At 43.6% G+C, this 18,192-nt stretch overlaps 1 protein-coding gene across 1 annotated transcript in view; it reads right to left on the reverse strand.

Annotated features, from left to right (window-relative positions):
* ntm (neurotrimin) overlaps positions 1 to 18,192 on the reverse strand; it is a 482,200-nt gene that overhangs the window by 287,798 nt on the left and 176,210 nt on the right. The window lies entirely within an intron of this gene.

The following is an 18,192-nucleotide window of genomic DNA, read 5'->3' on the forward strand; positions in this document are numbered from 1 at the left end:
CCAGCAACAACAAAAATAAAAAAATAAAAAATAGGGAACCACCCCTCACGCTCCACCTCATGATGCTTAATCGACGTAATCAACCTTAATTTGATGCAGTGTGAAAAAAAATGCACAGAAATCAATTATTTTTCAAGAAATATTAAATAGATTCAACATCTTTCTTCAACAAAATTGCAGACTGCACAGATGGTACCTTCCCAAAGGAAAAAGTACTATAGCTTACTAGGGTATATACACTCAACAAAAATATAAACGCAACACCTTTGTTACTGCTCCCATTCCCCATGGGATGGACGTAGAGACCTAAAATTCATTCCAGATACACAATATAACCATCCCTCCCAAACAGTGGTCACAAATCAGTCCAAATGTGTGGTAGTGGGCACATCTGCTATATTGAGATAATCCATCCCACCTCACAGGTGTGCCACATCAGGATGCTGATCTGACACCATGAGTAGTGCACAGGTGTACCTCAGACTGCCCACAACAAAAGGCCACCCTGGAATGTGCAGTTTTGTCTCACAGCAAAATGCCACAGATGCCACAAGCAATGAGGGAGCGTGCAATTGGCATGCTGACAGCAGGAATGTCAACCAGATCTGTCGCCCGTGCATTGAATGTTCATTTCTCAACCATAAGCCATCTCCACAGGCGTTTCAGAGAATATGGCAGCACATCCAACCGGCCTCACAACCGCAGACCTCGTGTAACCACACCAGCCCAGGACCTCCACATCCAGCAGGTTCACCTCCAAGATCGTCTGAGACCAGCCACCCAGACAGCTGCTGGAACAATTGGTTTGCACAACCAAACAATTTCTGCACAAACTGTCAGAAACCGTCTCAGGGACGCTCAACTGCATGCCCGTCGTCCTCATCGGGGTCTTGACCTGACTCCAGCTCGTCGCCGTAACAGACTTGTGTGGGCAAATGCTCACATTCGATGGCGTCTGGCACGTTGGAGAGGTGTGCGCTTCACGGATGAATCATGGTTCACATTGTTCAGGGCAGATGGCAGCTGAGAATGTCCCAGTTCTTGCATGGCCAGCATACTCACCGGACATGTCACCCATTGAGCATGTTCGGGATGTGCTTGACCGGCGTTTACGACAGCGTGTATCAGTTCCCACGAATATCCAACAACCTCGCACAGCCATTGAAGTGGAGTGGACCAACATTCCACAGGCCACAACTGACAATCTGATAGACTCCATGCGACGATGTGTTGCACTGCATAAGGCAAATGGTGGTCACACCAGATACTGACCGGTTCTGGGTCCCCAGACCCCCAATAGCGCAAAAAACTGCACATTCCAAGGTGGCCTTTTGTTGTGGGCAGTCTGAGGTACACCTGTGCACTACTCATGATGTCAGATCAGCATCCTGATGTGGCACACCTGTGAGGTGGGATGGATTATCTCAATATAGCAGATGTGCCCACTACCACACATTTGGACTGATTTGTGACCACTGTTTGGGAGGGATGGTTATATTGTGTATCTGGAATGAATTTTAGGTCTCTACGTCCATCCCATAGGGAATGGGAGCAGTAACAAAGGTGTTGCGTTTATATTTTTGTTGAGTGTATATTAGACTTAATAGTCACTATATACAGTAATTGACTTCTATTCATTTTACATCAAATTAAAACTTTGGGTGTCAGATAATTATTTATTAAAAGCTAGACATTTTAAATGAGAATAAGAAAGAAAAGTATGTCTTTGTGCCCCCTTTTCCCTGTTAATGCCCTATCGGCCCACCTGGCTAAACTTTGCTAGATCCGCCCCTGCACAGTTACCAGCCGTCAGCTACGTAGAAAAAGATCCTGGTGTAGAAAGTAATATTAAATAAATTCTAACAACAGCTTATCAAGGTTAAACGTGCTGCTGTTGTTCAGCCACTGGTTTCCTCTTTCTGGTGCAAAGTGGGCCAAAAGCAAACAAGAGAGACGGACTCGCGACAGAAAAGCAGATCAGCTGATCATTAAGCAGTTTCATGATTGAAGTAGCAGCAAGAAGAGGCAGTCGCTCCATATATCGTTTGTTAAGCTTAACGCAGGAATGCTTTACAAACATTCAGAGATGGACTTACACACTTGCTTTACTTCTCTCGGGGATAACTTGGTCGGAGATGAAATGCTAGCGAAGCTCCAAATGCTATCCAGACCACCGACAAGTCCCGCATGCCACAGCCGCTCTATCACGTGATGCATACGGCTCTGACGTGCTAACGTTCTGAGGTGAGTTACGGCGTGTTGCAAGTTTTGTGAGGTGCTTTCGTGATATTTAATGGATCGGATTGCATTTTTTATTTTTCTCCGATATCCGATCCAGTAATTTAGGTCAGTTTTGGACCGATACCAATACGTAATATCGGATCGGTCCATCTCTAGTTACAGTTAATACCTCACAGGAAGAAGTTCCTGGATTTGAATCTGAGTCTGTATGGATGTATGGCGATCAGAAGAACTTCATGCCTGATCAAATCTGAATACAGGTGTTAAAATGTACCCAAGTAATCTTAAACATTCTGTCATAAAGTTTCTCACCTGTTTGTATCCATCTTTCATATCATTAAAATTTTATGGCTGCAGTTAGCTAGCTGTCTTGGACTCCATTGGGAAAGCTTATAACAATGGCTGGAACTTGTCAAGCTCAGAGGCCAGCAGCTTATTGTGGTTATTTGCACATGTAAACTTCTGGTCTTTGACAGGAGACTGAAGGGAAATTAGTGTGCTAGATGAGCTGACACAGGCTGTGCTCGTACTGGTTCTGGATAATTGGGCGATTGTGGCTCAAGAGTTGGCAGTTCGTCTTGTAACCAGAAGGTTGCCGGTTCGAGTCGTTGTGTCCTTGGGCAAGACACTTCGCCTACTGGTGATGGCCAGAGGGGCCGATGGCGCGATATGGCAGCCTCGCTTCTGTCAGTCTGCCCCAGGGCAGCTATGGCTACAACTGTAGCTGCCTCGACCAGTGTGTGAATGTGAGAGTGAATGAATAGAGGAATTGTAAAGCGCTTTGAGGGCCCCGAAAAGCGCTATATAAATGCAATCTATTGTTATTATAATTATGAGCTTCGGTGTGTAAGGAAACAGTGCTACCATTACCACAAAAATGCTCTTCTGTGACTTATCATCATATCAGTTTAGTTTTCAGTTATTAACTATCTTGGCATGTGAAGAAGATAGAGTGCAGTGTGAAAAAGTATTCCTTTAACTTATTAGCAAGGACATCCCTGATCATGGAGAGGTGATGGAAAATTGGGTTAATAAATCAGTCAAGTGGAACAAGTAGAGACTGAGCCAGCACTTTCAGAAAAGGTCTCTGTGCAAAGTTCAACTAGCTGTTCAACAAAAACAACAATATGAATGTGTTCATTAATATTTTAATCTTTCTGTAGATATTGTTGGATAACTGGGTCACGCAGTGCTTCAACTTTTTAACCCAGCTGTTATTTTTTTTTGCAATGGATATATTTGAATATAATATTAAAAAATCAAAACGTAGGCTTGCTTTTTCAAAGCTCATTAACATCAGTACTTCTCAGAGATAAGTGGTCCTAACAGGACAACCGCTAAAAGTATGATTTTAAATATTTGTAATGGCATTGCTGTGTATTAACACTTAAAGGGACATTTTGTCCTTTTTGGGGTTTTTGTTGTTTTTTTTCCCATGTCATTTTGGCTACGTCGAATGAGGATTTCCTCACATTTGCTAGCGGATATAAATTTTGAAAAAAGTTTTAGAAATGTAATCTCAGTTCCTTAAATTATCCTAACATGTCAAAGCTACGTAAAAACCAAGGCATTTGATGCTAAGGCAAAAATTTCCCATTGAAAATCATTGATAATTCAATTTTTGGTCCCACATTTATGTTAACATCAATTAACGCATTCCTTTATGCAGCTTTACTATTTACTGTTTGAAGCGTGCAGCAAAATTTTACCCTTGTGTGTTTTTTTAAAGGGTGCTTTGCTAGTTTCTGTCACTAGAGATGTTGGATAATGGTGGGTGTAATCTCCAACTTTAAGTCTTCTCTATTACAAGACCACACCCTGCAGATTGCACTCACTACTTCTCTGTAGAAGTAGCAGTGGAGGAGCAGTCACTTTGGGGATGGCAAGATTTTACAACTATGGAATACTATGATCGGAAATGACCATGCACTCTGAAGTGGTGGCTCCTCATCCTCTCAAAAATGCACTTCCCGAGTGTCCCCTCTCCCCACCAGTGTTGGTCAAGTTACTTGAAAAACGTAATCAGTAACTAATTACTGATTACTTCCCCCTCAAAAGTAATCCTGTTACTTTACTGATTACTCATTTTCAAAAGTAATTAGTTACTTAGTTACTTTTAAAAAATGATTTACAACCTGAATAGGTAATAAAGCAATAGATCTTTCAGCCCAATTCTATTTTTTCTGCATAATCCACCATATAAAATGTAATCAAATGAAAAAGTCTCTTTTTGAAACTAGTTTTAATCTTTTAACTTTAGGCATGAAGCAAACATTAAATTATATGCAACATTCTCTGACTGGAAGAAATTTGTTTAACATTTAAACCTATTTTCTGCATGATCCATCATATAAAATAAAATAGTTTTTTTTGTGTTTACACTCACTCTTTCAAATAAATGCATGTAAAACACAGCAGAAAATAAATAAAGTCAAATGTGTTTTTGTCACTTTTTATGGAATCAAACTCAAAGTAAGGTCAGTGTCACGATGAGTTGTGTGGCTGTCGGTGGCTGGACCCACGTGCAGGACTCGGAGACAAAACATTAACTTAAACGACGGCTTTATTTGCTGGAGAGTCACCTTTGGACGATACATAAGCAACAACTTAAACTAACTAGACAGGAGATGCTGAAGGTAGACGACCATGGATACACACACAACAAACGTGGAGGACGCAACAACTGGCAGGGAAAAACACAGGGCTTAAATACATACTGAGGTGATTAGGGAATGTGAAACAGGAGGAGAGCACAGCTGGGACTCATCAGACATGACAAGACAAGGGGAGGCAAAACTCAACACATTGACATAGTACACAGACTTTCAAAGTAAAACAGGAAACTGAACAGACGAGGACTAAACTAGGGGATACAGTGACAGAAATCAAACCCAAGAGAATCAAAACACATCATGAAAACAAAGATAACTAATACAAACAGAAAAACACTGAGTCCACAGACTCAGGACCGTGACAGTACCCCCCCCCCCCCCCTCCCCAAAGGGCTGGCTCCCGACAGCCCCAAACAAAAAAGGCACAAAGCACCAGGCCAGGGTGGGCGGAGGGGGCCCAGGATGGAGGGACAGAGACCAAACAAAAAACAAGGAGCACAAGAGACCAGAACAAAACCAAAAACAGTTCAGGGGGCCGACCATGCACACAGCAACGGCGGCGACGGGCAAACAGTTCCGGAGGCCGACCGTGCACACAGCAACGGCGGCGACGGGCAAACAGTTCCGGAGGCCGACCGTGCACACAGCAACGGCGGCGACGGGCAAACAGTTCCGGAGGCCGACCACTCAGAAGGCAGTGGTGGCCACAGAGCAGGTCCGGAGGGCGGCCGCGATGCCAGCGGTGGCGACGAACTCCTTCCGGAGGCCGTCCCCGAAGGCCATGATGCCAACTTAGCGGCCTGGAAAACGGCTGGCAGAGGCGAGGCGGAACAGGTCGAGCTGGCACCGACGGCGGCGTGGCAACCGCAGGACCAGACGAGGCAGGACCAGACGAGGCAGGACCAGACGAGGCAGGACCAGACGAGGCAGGACCAGACGAGGCAGGACCAGACGAAGGCGGAGCTGAAGCCGGACCAGGCGTGGATGACGGCAGCGGGACGGCTGTGGAACCTGACGGCAGCGGGACGGCTGTGGAACCTGACGGCAGCGGGACGGCTGCGGAACCTGACGGCAGCGGGACGGCTGCGGAACCTGACGGCAGCGGGACGGCTGCGGAACCTGACGGCAGTGATGCTGCAGGCAGTGATGCTGCAGGAGGTGATGAGGATGCAGGCAACGGTGTAGGAGTCACAGGGGATGATTCCGCAGATGGTAGCCGAACACACTTCCCCGTACCGCCAGCAGATGTGAAGATGTGCTGACTGGGTCCTCCAGGACCCTCAGCTAACGAGGCGTGGTGCTGGGTGGGCTCCTCGGACCCTCCAGCAGACGTGGCTTGAGGCTGGACGGGCTCCTCGGGCCCTCCAGCAGACGTGGCTTGAGGCTGGACGGGCTCCTCGGGCCCTCCAGCAGACGTGGCTTGAGGCTGGACGGGCTCCTCGGGCCCTCCAGCAGACGTGGCTTGAGGCTGGCAGGGTTCTCCCGAACCCCCAGCAGACAAAACATGAGGCTGGCTGGGTTCTCCCGAACCCCCAGCAGACAAAACATGAGGCTGGACGGGCCCCTCGGGCCCTCCAGCTGGAGCAGATGCAGGACCAGAGGCCATCGGGACCCCTGGCTGCATAGGTAGCTGAATTGGTGCTTGCACTAATTGCTGAGTTTCCGGCTGGGCGGTTGACTGAAACAGAAGTTGTAGTGGTGGTCGTGATGATGGTCGTGCTGGGTGTAGTGTTGGCTGTTGAACATGCAACAGAGCAGGAAACCAACTCTCAACAACTCTTCTCCGGGGAACAGGGACGGGTACTGGGCCTGGTCGAACCTCAGCCACCGCCACCTGAAGAACAGATACAGGTCCAGGGAAGAGCTGTGTTCTGGCTGCCTCACCCCTGGGGGCCGGTGTGGGTGCAGCAGCTAGCTGGACCGCCGCTGCTCCCACCCGAGGAGCTGAAACGGGTGCAGGAGTCAGCGGGGTCTCAGTTGCCCCCACCCAGGGAACCAGAACAGGCACAGGCAACGACCGGGCGCCCGCCATCCCCGCCCGTGGAGCAGATACAGGTGCAGGGATGAACGGAGCCATAGTCTGCCTGGGAACTGGAACTGGATGCGGAGAGCAGAGCAGAGGAGCTGTAACAGTCACTGGGAAAACCAGCTTTATGGTACCAGACATGGTTCTAGAAAACCGAGACTTATGGCAGGCTGACCTTGGTAAAACCGCTATTCTTAAGTTGTCCAGGCTGACGTTAGCAGTCTCAGAAAAAACGAGTTCAGGGGCAGTCACAGGTGCTGGAGAAATCATACAAGCAGTATCTGAAGAAACTGGGTGTGAAGCAACATAAAACACAGTCTTACAAAACGCAGCCTGGGAAGTTGCACACACAGTGTCCAGGGCTACTGGCTGAAAAGCATGGCGCACAGAGTCATACAAACATGATCGTGGAACCGAAACTTTAACTTGAGCAACCACTTCTGCAGTGTTCAAACCAAGTAATTTTGCCAGCTTGGTAACAGCAGATGACACCTGGTTGGTCTTAACCCGGACAGTCACAGAACGTATAGTCTTGAAGAGTTCACAATGAGCAACACAAACAGTCTTTGAATAAGCAGACTCTAGGCTTGTGGAATTTAACTCGGGGGAGGTTATGGAAACATGAGGTTTATCATAGGAAGCCTCAGAATGAACTGGCTGGTGAGCCGCGTAAACCATGGGTGAAGCAACACCAACAACAGCCTCATGAGGTGTAGCCTGCACAGCATAGATGGAATGTGGCTGGGAAATTGAACTGTCCCTGTTTAGTTTAGCAGTAAGAGGAATAGTCTTTTGAGCTGCATCTTTAATGTCCCGAGTGAGATCATGATTGTCCAAGTCAGAAAATTTCATAACAGATTCACATATATAATCTACATCTGGAAACTCACTGTTAACTGATCCAAAAACAGGTGGCTCAGAATCAACATAACCTGCCTGAGAAGCGAAAACAGAAACCCTAGTCTTTTCAGAATGAAACCCAGAAACACCACCCTCAGTTACAGGACACAAAACCTCTTTTGACTCTGAAATAAGGTCATCTGATTCCTGAATCTTCTCAAACTTTGAAGAAACAAAAGAGGGAAAATTAGAATGCTCAGAGTCCCGAAAGACAGCCTCAGAGTCAGCCATCTTGGGATCATCAGTTTCTGTCTTTGCAGACCCTGAGTTAACAGTCAAAAAATTAACCGACTCCGAATTCACTGGCTCAGAACTAGAAATTCCCAGCGTGGAAGAAGCTGGGTGACAACTGTTCTGTTCACTCACCACGTCCAGCACTTCAGAGCAGGAATTGGACTCGGGTTGCGGTGAGGGACGGCGACGACGAGAACGCCGCTTTCTCTTAGAAACCGGGTTAGGGTTAGCGACAGAAAAAACGGAGGGTGTCGGAGCAACAGTGACTGGTCCCTCATCCTCCGACCACATTCCTGCCAGGCATGAGGCAGGTGAGGGGTGGTCGGAACCAGACGTGAGGGAGGAAGGAGTCCGATGCTGCGACTTCAGCTGCTGCAGAGGGGCTATAGAATGCTCCGCCCGCTGCGGCGGCATGAGAGGGCTTGCTCGCTGTGACTGAGGCGGTGTGGATGAGGAGATGAGGGTGAATTGGGCCAGCTCCCGGGCTTTGACTGCCTCCTTAGCCTGGGTCAGCGAACGGCTGAACTCCGAGGCAATAGACAGCTGGCGCAGTTGAGGATTTCTGTCAAATATGGTTTGTATTGCATTCAGCCCGACTGAGAACGTCTGCAAATCTGAGGCGTGGCTAATGCGAGTCATCAGTCCGAGGATGTGAGCAAGGTCCACCTCTCTCTCGAGGTGAGCTGAGTCCGCTGGGTCCATGTTATGGTTGCGTCCTTCTGTCACGATGAGTTGTGTGGCTGTCGGTGGCTGGACCCACGTGCAGGACTCGGAGACAAAACATTAACTTAAACGACGGCTTTATTTGCTGGAGAGTCACCTTTGGACGATACATAAACAACAACTTAAACTAACTAGACAGGAGATGCTGAAGGTAGACGACCATGGATATACACACACAACAAACGTGGAGGACGCAACAACTGGCAGGGAAAAACACAGGGCTTAAATACATACTGAGGTGATTAGGGAATGTGAAACAGGAGGAGAGCACAGCTGGGACTCATCAGACATGACAAGACAAGGGGAGGCAAAACTCAACACATTGACATAGTACACAGACTTTCAAAGTAAAACAGGAAACTGAACAGACGAGGACTAAACTAGGGGATACAGTGACAGAAATCAAACCCAAGAGAATCAAAACACATCATGAAAACAAAGATAACTAATACAAACAGAAAAACACTGAGTCCACAGACTCAGGACCGTGACAGTCAGTACTTCCACGCTTTAAACGCTGCACGGTCATACTCTCTGCCACACTCGTTATATTATCCATTGTTGATCTGCACACAGCTGTTGCCACGAACGTCGCACTCGCTTACATCATTGTCATGAGACACTCTCGAAAAAAATCACAGTTTTAGTAACGCAGTAATGCAGCGTACTTACGGGAAAGTAACAGTAATCTAATTACCTTTTTTGCAATAGTAATCCCTTGCTTGTTACTTGAAAAAGTAATCAGATTACAGTATATTACTGCCCATCTCTGCTCCCCACTGCCTTTAAGCAGCAGGCAGCAGTAAACAGGTCATTAGAAGAGGCCGAGATGATTTAGTTTAACATTAACTACAATTTTGTCAAAGTGCCAAAGCACTTTAAGCACAAGCACTTTTTCAGTAACTTATCCGTCTTGTAGAACTGTGCTCCAAATAAAGACCTTTGTGTTGACAAGATTGTTAGTTTATCATTTACAAACAAATCAATATTGTCTGTATGGAAAGCAAATTCCCACCCAAAAAAGTGCACATGTAAAACTGCAGTGTTAATCGATACGGTTGAAAAAACTGGATGCACTTAACTTTTCTGCTGGTGCACCTGAGAAAAAAGTTAGGCGCACCAGTGCAACCGTGGCAAAAAGTTAGTCTAGAGATCTGATACCATCTTTTTCTAAACCTAACCATAGTAAAAACGTTTAAAAAAAGAAAAGAATAGAAGGCTGCTAGAGAAAGCCAAACCGATTTACTCACGAACAAATAAAAGACTGAAAAAGCCAAACAATAACATTTTTAGGTCATCAAAGTGACTTATATATCATGTTTAACTCGAGTAGCGAAAGACCGCGGGGGTTTGAAAATGATGTGTCGGTCGGCTCAGATACTTGAAGTTTACACAGCTACATTCTCACCTGAAATTATGTTAAAAGTTTTTTTTGCGACCCAGAAAGAGAAATAAGAGTAATATTAGAATAGAATAGAATAGAATAGAATAGAATAGAATAGAATAGAATAGAATAGCCTTTATTGTCATTGTACAGAGTACAACGAAATTGGAGTGCCACTCCCTTGGTGCAAGTTTCAATAATAAATATAAATGTAAAATATAAAAAGTACAAAAAAACAATCGTAAGTACTCAAACAATAGTATGTACAATATATACAGGATAGCAGCATTAATATAATGACAGTATGAATAGCAGCATAATATAATGACAGTGACGGTATGGAATAGGTTCAATTGTTTTTGTGCTTATTTACTACGGTGATAGCTCTGGGAAAGAAGCTATCCCTGAATCTGTTTGTCCTGGTTCTATGTGACCTGTACCGTCAGCCTGACGGTAATAGTTCAAACAGTTGGTTGCTGGGGTGAGAGTGGTCCTTGATGATATTGCCAGCTCTGCTGAGGTACCGAGAGTTTGCAGTGACCTCCAGGCTGGGCAGACAGCAGCCAGTGATCTTCTGGGCTGTGTTGATGACCCTCTGCAGTACTTTCCTGTCCGCAGCTGAGCACCCTGCATACCATGTTGTTATGCCGTACGTTAGGATGCTCTCTATGGTGGCTCTGTAAGCTCTCCAGGTTGTTCCTCCTGAGCACTCTCAGAAAGTGGAGACGCTGCTGGGCCTTTTTAACCACCGCCGTAGTATTTGCAGTCCAGGAGAGGTCATCAGATATCTGCACGCCCAGAAACCTCATGGAGTGTACCCTCTCCACACAGCTCCCGTGAATGTAAAGTGGGGCCGGGTCTGCTCTGCCCTTCCTGAAGTCCAAGATAAGTTCTTTAGTTTTCGTGGTGTTCAGTTGGAGGTTGTTAACTGAACACCACTCAGTCAGTCTGTTGACCTCATCTCTGTAGTCCGACTCATCCCTCCTTGAGATGAGTCCAACCACTGCGGTGTCATCCGCGAACTTTATGATGGTGTTTGAAAGATGGGTAGGGGAGCAGTCGGATGTGTAGAGCATAAACAGGAGGGGACTCAAAACACATCCTTGTGGAGACCCGGTGCTGAGTGTGATGGTGCTGGACCGGTGGGGGCCGAGTCTGACAGACTGTGGTCTATTTGTCAGGAAGTCCTTGATCCAGAGGCAGATGGGGGTGGAGAGTCCCAGGTGAGACAGTTTCTGGACCAGGATCTCTGGGATGATATGATTGAATGCTGAGCTGAAGTCCAGAAAGAGCAAATTAGCTACTCACAAATGGCACCCTTACAAACTCCAGCTACTGCAGCATCTCAACGAGGATGACCCAGATCGGCGCACAGAATTTGCAGAATGGGCAAAACAAAAATTGGAACAGGACCCTCAGTTCACGCAGAAGATTTTGTTCAGTGATGAGGTAAACTTTTATGTGAATGGTGAAGTTAACAAACAAAACCACCGCTATTGGTCTGACACTAACCCACATTGGATGGATCCCTCCAAGACTGTTGGAACAATGTGGTTTGGTGTAGTATATGGGGTACAACAATAGTGGGTCCATTCTTCATTAATGGAAACCTCAAGGCCACTGGATATTTGAAATTGCTACATGATGATGTGTTTCCCTCTTTATGCACTGAAGCTGGCACGTTCCCTGAGTTTTTCCAGCAAGATGGTGCACCACCACATTATGGGTGCCAGGTCTGAGCATTCCTAGATTTACAGTTTCCTGGAAAGTAGATTGGTCGTCGTGGGCCAGTTGAATTGCCCCCAAGGTCTCCCGATCTGACCCCCTTAGACTTTTATATTTGGGGTCATCTGAAGGCAATTGTCTATGGTGTGAAGATACGAGATGTGCAGCACCTGAAACTACGGATACTGGATGCCTGTGCTTGCATTTCTCCTGCGGTGTTGCTATCAGTGTGTGAAGAGTGGGAGAAGAGGGTTGCATTGACAATCCAACACAATGGGCAGCACATTGAACACATTTTATAAGTGGTCAGAAACTTGTAAATAACTCATGAAAGAATAAAGTTACGTGAAACCAAGCACACCATTGTTTTTCTTGTGACATTACCAATAAGTTTGATGTGTCACATGGCCCTCTTCCTACTGAAAAAACAAAAGTTGTATCCAAGATGGCTGACTTCTAAATGGCCACCATGGTCACCACCCATCTTGAGGAGTTTGCCCCCTCACATATACTAATGTGCCACAAACAGGACTTTAATATCACCAACCATTCCCACTTTATTACGGTGTATCCATATAAATGGCCCACCCTGTACAATTGAAACATGAACCGATTGAAATGGATGGTGCAGCCTGACTGCTCATCAGTTTGTTACCTGTTGAAGTTCAGGCTGTGGCTGCTGGGCTGCTATCAGCATTGATTCACCTTTTACGTCACTGTGGGTTCTTGGCTAGCTTAGCGTTAGCATGTTAGCATGAGCTGAAGTTGTGTTAGGAGTATAATGTGGTTGTTTCTGTCTTGGATTCAGTTTACACAGAACCATCATGCTTTCATCATTTTTGTGCAACAACAACTAAAAGTATTGTCCATATCCACACTGTAGACTTCACCACTGTTTTTCCTCATCCAACACACAAACTGAAATAAGCTGATTGTAGCAACTGTGCAAGAACAGATAAGCAAGATCGATAAGAAGGCAGACTAACAATTCTCAATTCTCATCCCTACAGCTCACTCGAGCTCACTCGCAATGACAGGAAACTATTCGTGTCAGACTTGGGTTAAGCTTCACACATCATTTGTTGTCAGTCAAGTAGATCACTACAGCAAAGGATAATAAACAGTGTTGGGGAGTAATGGAATACATGTACCATTACGTATTTAAAATACAAAATATGAGTAACTGTATTCTGTTACAGTTACCGTTTAAAAAGGTGGTATTCAGAATACAGTTACTTTGTTGAAATAAATGGATTACACGGCAGTATTTTCTTGTTTCATATGTTAGGTTAGGCTATGCCCTCTCTATTTTTGGTAATTCCACGCCGATGGAAACCCAAACAAAACACGCATTAAGAGGCTCTAATGCCTGTGTCTCAATCTCATGGCCCATGTCACCTCTACTTGCAGCCTGCATAATGACGTGAAGAAATTTTTTTTTAAATTATTCACAAAAGTTATTTAATATGAAGGAAATAGGCAGAGTGTTACAGGCATAGCCCTAAAGAATGTAGCCTCATAGGCAGTGTAGTCTGTGCCGCAGAGAGAATGGACTGCCATACCGGTTATGTGTCTGTGAGCGCGAGGGAGGGAGAAAAAGGAGAATGTATGAGTATGAGTTGTCACCGAGCAGAAACGGGAGATGGAAGCATATAAATATAATATTAACAACTCCAGCCAAGAAGAGTGCCTGACGAGCCCAGTTCTAAGTAAGCTATTAAGAGTAGATTGTACACTTTGGTCGTGTTTTCCTCCGAAACAATTAGTTCCGTTGGAGCAGCCTTTCAACGCATCTATCTGTCTCTCACTAACAAAGTTGACCCAGACAACAAACTAAAGCTAGTTTTTGGCTACAAGCCCGACACGGAACCCGACGTATTAGCCAGAGGTCCCTTTACAGTTTTACGCCTTTACGGTTCGGAGCCACGGACCTGTTTTATAAATGTGCGGAATAGTTTTCTATATAAGATCGTTGCAAAAAGTGCAGCCCTACCTAATGTCCACCCTACTGTTACTCATTTTATATTAAGATTTAAAAATCTAGTTGGTATTGGTATGGCAAGTAGTCTTCAGTAATAGTAAGAAATCACACAGCAACAGTACATTCATGTAGCTGTAAAAAGCATGATAATATATAAAGTAAAGTAATATATAAAGTAAGTATTCAGAATACGTTACTCTCATTGAGTAACGTAATGGAATACGTTACAAAGTACATTTTGGGGCATGTATTCTGTAATCTGTAGTGGAATACATTTTAAAAGTAACCTTCCCAACACTGAGGATAAATGAAGACAAGTATGTCCTACCTGACAAGTAAGCTCTATTTAACAGAATAAATACAGAGGCTGTCTGTGTGATTTCAGATTGAATTTAATTCTTAAATTAGGCTACTGTTAAGCTAGGCTGTCATTGTCAGCAATATTATATCCTTATAACCTCCACAGCATTGTGTGGTATTTATATACTTTTTTGTGTGCTTCATGTAAAACCTAAATACAGGCATCAAAGAAGAACAAAATTCAAGGTTTTAGCACATCAATCTATAAAATAGACTCACAGATCCCAAATGCAGGTCACTTAGGGTTAGGACCCTTTCCTACAGAACATCCACTGAAGGTGATTAATACACAAACTAAAGCTAACTTTTTAGCCAGTCAAGAAATTATATGAATGTTAAACATGAAATACGAATCCACTGAGCTAATGCTTCATATAATGCTTCATATAATTGATTGTGCGGGAGCCATCCAACTAACTTTCCTACAGAACATCCACTGAAGGTGATTAATACACAAACTAAAGCTAACTTTTTAGCCAGTCAAGAAATTATATGAATGTTAAACATGAAATACGAATCCACTGAGCTAATGCTTCATATAATTGATTGTGCGGGAGCCATCCAACTAACTAAAAAATATTAACTGCTTTATGTGTGAGCAGTTGCTTTCCTTTTCAATGCAAAATTTACACTACACTGCATCGCAAGTATCTCTCCCCCACAGTTAAGGCTAGACGAGACTATTTAGGATAATATTTAGTCATTATCTGCTTCATTCACCACTGTCTTGCTTTTTTTCCTTCTTGCTCTTCTTTCTTCTTTCTTTTGTGACTCAGGAATTTAAAAAATTCACTGAGTTACATATATTGTTGTCTTTAGCTTGCTTAAATAGAGGCATGGATGCCACTTGGACTGAGTGGGGTCAGGTAGGGCCAGTTTAGTGGGATCAAGTCTTTCCCATTGTTACTTCAAACTTTGCATATTGCCACAGTTGTAATTTGTCAACCCTTGGGAGACTGTACTGGCTTGTGGTCCCAAGCAGTTTCCTGCTTTGTCCAGTGGCAAACTGTGCCTGTGGTCATGGCCTTAGTAATTCACTTTGCAGTTAAATTTTCTGCATCATCTAACTCAGGACCTTGTTATTTACTGGTCAGCTTTAACGTTACCTTCTGTTTGACTTGATAAATAATTGTTTTTTTCATAAACACTGGTGCATGAAGGCAGGCGATTTGTTAATATTAAATGCGCCTTTCCTATTTTAGTTATTTCCCTCATTGAGAGAAGTACGAATGCTAAGAAATGCTTATGACAACTCAGATTATGGCTAAAATGTTTCAATTGCCTATGTTCCCTTCTTGTGATATTATTACTTTATGCCTGATCTACTGTATTTTAATTAAGCACATCACTGTGGTACTTTGAATGCAATTCATCTCTGCCCTAGTAGTCTAAATGTGACCTCATACAATCTCAGTCTCATACAATTGGTCTCACAATGAAGCAATAGCTACCCATAATCCTTTCAATCAAAAGATTGGCTCAGCCACAGTGGCAAATTATATCAAACAGCTACAACAGAATCTTTGATATTATTCATTTAATTGTGTTCCACCATAACACTGGATCCTGTTGAATATAATGTCCGAAGGAGAACAAAATGAACTGCCATTAACAGCCATTAGAATTTTAATATGCAACTGTATATTACAAATTACAAGGCCATTTCACAAAGAGGGTAACAACATGCATACAATTTGTGTCTCAATATGTTAAAAGTTTCAACTGGTCACGGTGCTGATCTGTCATTGCAGTAAAGGATTTTTCTTTTTAAATTTAACTGCTCCACCAAGGTTAAAACATTTTTAAACAAATAAAAAGGAGGATGAAGATTTCTGTGAGTCCCTTACTTTTTTAATAAGAAATATTTATCCAGATTCTTGGAGAATCATTCTAGCAGGACAAAATATTAAATATTGCAGGCTGCATGCAAGGACAATATGATAGCCTTGATTTTTTTTTCTCTTCCTCTCTTTTTGGTGATGTGTTTTGTTTCTGTCTGGACAGACATACAGTTTGAACAAATCAAACTAGGTTGTGAAGTGCAATCTAAAAATGCAATGGAAAGGTTTGGCAGGATTTTTTATTATGCTCAGCTTTAGAAATAGAGAGCATAACAGTCATACCTCATCTCGTTTATGTGTGCTAATTTTCCTGGTAATTATATATTCTATGTAAGCAAATATTTGCTTTTTCTTCACGTTTGTTGTTTGTTGTCTCATCCTGGACGATGGTTCTGAGAACTGTCCATGAGCCCTGGACTTAAGCAGAATATTGGCCTGTAGTGTCAAAATCTCATCCACTCCAGAAAAGTTCAGGTGAAAAAGTGTTGCAATTTTTGATGTGAGTAAATCAACCTCAGCATCTTCTTAAAAAGGGTAGCACATGAATGTTGCAACTGGCTCCAGAAAAACAAAAACAAAATAGCCATCTTTCAAGATATTTGGCACAAATGGAACAGCTGATCTTCGTTGCCAAATGCATTATGTCTTTCATGTTGAGCGTTTTGGTGCATAACACTTGTTGGTGTATTATGCAGTGGTAATTGAGGAAGTTCAGGTAAGCATCATCCTCCCTGCACCTGGCATTGAGCGGCCAACCATCACAAGCTCTCCATCTGCGGTGATGGACACCACCTTATGTCCTGGGAGCTGGGTTTTGTCAATAAACTTTTTGAAAGACTGAAAAATGTCCTCTCCTCATGTGTGTTCTTTCATTGGCAGTACTGTTAACAGCTCCTCTTATGCAGTCATATCTGACTTTTGGACTATTATTATCAGCATGGAACACAGAGATAAGTTCTGGATGTACCCGTTCTCTCCTCAGCATCTCTCCTCTGAAAGATCAGAACAAAATCAGCCTTTGCTCAGAGTAGGTTAATCAGAGTATAATTCAAGTGATTTGATTCTGTGATTTTTATTATTGTTTGACTTGGCAATTAGTTTCCTCCTGTTAAACTAATAAAATATCCTGCATTGAAAAAGTCTAAATTGTGTACAGTCCCTTGTTGATCTTGTGTGAAACAGTAAAGGTAAAAGGCCTATTGGTTTGTGGCTCAGCTGCAGGGGAGGGGTGGCCATGAGTACCATTCACAGAGAGTTGGGGAATGGCTGCAATCAAAGCATTGTAAGATGGTGAAAGAAGTGAAGAGAGATGTAACGTCTTTCATCATCTTACAATGCTGTGATTGCAGGCATTTCCCAACTCTGTGAATGGTACTCATGGCCATTGATCAGTGGGCTTTGATTAGTGGGTTTTGGTCAGTGGTTGTTGATCAATGGTCATGACAATTTGCATAATTAAGATTAAGGAACTGACCTCCCAGCCCATTGTTCCTTCAGTGGGCTGGTTTCAGTCATTATGCAAAGGTACTGTTTATAAGATTGGGGAAACCTGCAGACAGCTGAGACTGAAGAAGTCACTTGGATGTGTGACGAAACGTTTCTCCCACAAAACGCTACATCCAGATGAACAGAATCAGCTTCTGGAGATGTAACAAAAGATGTTGTATGGATGCATGTTCTTACACAAAAAGTATTTTTGTCAAGGTAAAGATGTCCAGCGTTAGCTGTTTTTTAGGCTAAGCTGATTTAATTTGGTCTTTACTGTCCTTGTCTAATGTTGTCTCAGCATGGTGGAGATGCACCCTCATATAATTAGTATTCCCAGAGTAATTTTCTATAACACTCCTTGTTAATCCCATGTTTCATGTCTATCGTCTTTGTCCCATTCTTGTTGCTAAATCCAAAATAAGACTATATGTTAGATTTATATGCAGAAAGTGTTTTTCTGATGACTTTCACCAGTACTTAATCTTTCTAATGCTAACTTCTTCAGCACCATCACATCAGTTGATCTTACTAGAAAAAAAAACTTAATGGCACTACCTGGTGGACTGAAAGAGCAACTGATTTTACTATTCTAGCACTAAAAACTGATTTCTGTCTGGAATGTATATAGTAACGTAACGGTACTTGTTGTCCCTGTATTCATACAATATTCAAATGCA

The sequence above is a fragment of the Rhamphochromis longiceps genome, linkage group LG10 (genome assembly GCF_057381845.1).
Source record: "Rhamphochromis longiceps isolate RC_006_pf linkage group LG10, R_longiceps_female_GT1.1, whole genome shotgun sequence".
Taxonomy (NCBI): Eukaryota; Metazoa; Chordata; class Actinopteri; order Cichliformes; family Cichlidae; genus Rhamphochromis; species Rhamphochromis longiceps.